This window comes from Triticum aestivum, unplaced genomic scaffold (assembly GCF_018294505.1).
Source record: "Triticum aestivum cultivar Chinese Spring unplaced genomic scaffold, IWGSC CS RefSeq v2.1 scaffold114748, whole genome shotgun sequence".
Classification (NCBI taxonomy): Eukaryota; Viridiplantae; Streptophyta; class Magnoliopsida; order Poales; family Poaceae; genus Triticum; species Triticum aestivum.
This window is the reverse complement of record NW_025235627.1, coordinates 1-2,434: the sequence shown is the minus strand read 5'-3', so window position 1 is coordinate 2,434 and position 2,434 is coordinate 1. Positions and strand designations below refer to the sequence as shown.

Sequence of the window (2,434 nt, the reverse complement as noted above, 5' to 3'; positions counted from 1 at the left end):
ACAAACATTTACATACACGTTGAACATTTTGTGACATACGCTGAACCATTTAAATTCTGAATAAATTTCTTAAATGTGAACAAAATTTGAAATCTGTAAAAAAGTTTGAAGTCACGAACAAAATTTCGGAATTCATAACATTTTCTGGAAAACAAAGTATAACAACTAAAATGAAAAATGATCAAATGAAAGAAAAGGTAAATAATAGAAATAGAAACAGAAGCGCAAAAAGAAAGAAAAGAAAAAAGGAAGAAGAAAACAGGGAAAAGGGGGAAAAATGGCCACAGAAAAAAATCCAGTTCAGGGAACCTACTAGAAGGTTCCCAAAAGCGGGTGCTTTCCCTAAGTGGGCCAGCCTGTGTGTCGTCGTTCGTTCACTTCGCTTCAGCGAAGCAGCGACGATCGGAGGCACACGTGCGCCATATATGATCTGCCAACCAATGCACTTAACCAATATAGATCATTTCAGGCTAAACTAAAGAAACAACTAATTTGCATCGTATCAGCATATAAACATCATAGTCAGCATTCATAAACATCATAGTCATCATTTAGAGACGTTACCTACATTTCACAACCCCTACAGTTGCCCAACAGGGTAAACAAACTGCTGGTTGGTACAGCAAGGGGAACATCACGAGAAGCAGACTGCTGGTTGGTACAGCAAGCAGTATCTCAACACACATCTCACAGAAGACTAAGCTACGATCAGGGAACTTGACCACAACGGAAACCACAGTCATCTGCGTGCCTTTGGTGGTCCAGATCACTCCATGAGCAACAGGAGCATCTTCAATGGTCGTGGAGAGGTCAGAGTCAAGTTGGAAGAGGGCGCGCAATGCATCGATGGCAATGGATGGTAGATGGCCTTGGAACACCCTCTTCTATGATGCCAAGACGACAATACAGAAGCTTCTCCGCCATCTTGGTGATTGGGGTTTCCCTTCGCCTTGGCACTAAGCTGGACACTGCTACAAGATTATTACAGAAGCTATTGATGAATCTTGAGGGCAGGGATCTCAGGGTAGGGTAATGTTACCAGGTTTAGAAGGTTCCCTAATACCGGGTTACCAGTGAATCAACTCTTCCCTGGTGGGGCTTCTCTTCTCTTCGTCACGGTGAGGACCCGTGTGTATATGTTTGGCATGTGTCTGTATCCATCTACTCTTTGTCAGGCTCATGTAATGTATACCTGCACTCTCAAACTCTCAAGGGCATCGATCTCATCTAAGATCATCACTGTGCATACACCAAAAAAGAGGGTGAAAAAGTTGAGCATGACCTGCAGAAACAAAATTGCAAACACTGTGACAATGACAAATTGTAGACTAGCATATGAAAAATGAAGGAACTAGCAAAAGGAGCACAAGTAATGGCCAGAGAGCGAAGATGCTACAGGATCGAGGAGACCGCGCCCAAAGTTTGCTATTTCCATCAGCCTAATTATTGACGCGCATCGTTGACGCAGCCCTGCCTTTGAAATGAGTGTCTGTGCCGCAGACAACACAAACTGAAACTAAATAAGGTCACAGAAATTAGACAACAGTTGTCCAGTAAGCATATTTTTGCCAGTGTGAAATCTCTTGATGAAATGGCCACCTCATTTCAAGCAGTTAATATTTTGAACCTTCACATTCAGAAAAAATCAAGACTTCGAAATAAATAAATGATGGCACATCAGAAAGCACCGAGAATCAAAGTAGCAAGTGAGGATAAAAAAAGCTTTTGGTTGGAACTATAATCAATTTAATTAACAAACTTTGGAAGATTCATATTCATAATTCATCCTTTATTGAAAGCAACCAGACAGGAATGCAGTCAATTTCTTACATTTACCTTCTACAAGGAAACACCATTGCAGATTGGTACAATTAAGTTCTATTGAGGGAAACATATTGGTGCATAGTATGAAATACTCAAAGGTTGCCACCCACAAAATTGTGTACGAGCCAAAGTATATATGATAACTATGATTTTGATCCAAGGAAATGCTAACAAAGGAACAGAGTCTGTCATTCAAGAATATGCATTATTTGGCTTATGAAGAAGGCAACTTTATCCATACCACTTAGAAGAGAGGATGGTTCAGGAAAGCTCCCTCCTGTACTACCAAGTTTTCCTTCCTGTGCTACCAAGTTCAGGAAAGCTCCCTACTCCTGAAGCTACAATAGTCGTCCTTAAGGAGCATAAACGAGGACTTGTCGCAAGAGAATTTTCCTTTTTTTCTAAGATAGTGCCCCTGCTCCAAAAGTTCGCCTTCCTCGACATCGACTACCTCCAGCTCTGCGAGCTTGTAGATTCGCTTGAGGATGCGATCATGGTTTGGCTGGGGAGGGGGGCTGGTCGCCTCGGTTTCCACCAGCACCCACCTCCTGCCGGGTGTGGTGCCGGGGGAGAGCTGGCGGCGCAGTGGAGGCGTGGAGTCCTGGCTGGC

At 42.8% G+C, this 2,434-nt stretch overlaps 1 long non-coding RNA gene across 2 annotated transcripts; it reads right to left on the bottom strand.

The window, feature by feature from the left end:
- Positions 1 to 471: 471 nt before the first annotated feature.
- LOC123176317 (uncharacterized) lies at positions 472 to 2,427 on the bottom strand. 2 transcript variants are annotated; one of them, XR_006488461.1, is made up of 2 exons: positions 1,040 to 2,427; positions 472 to 968 (listed from the first exon to the last, which is right to left on the bottom strand). It is a non-coding gene; the product is annotated as an uncharacterized lncRNA (long non-coding RNA). The 2 variants fall into 2 exon arrangements; XR_006488462.1 differs by having other exon boundaries at positions 472 to 961.
- Positions 2,428 to 2,434: the final 7 nt, after the last annotated feature.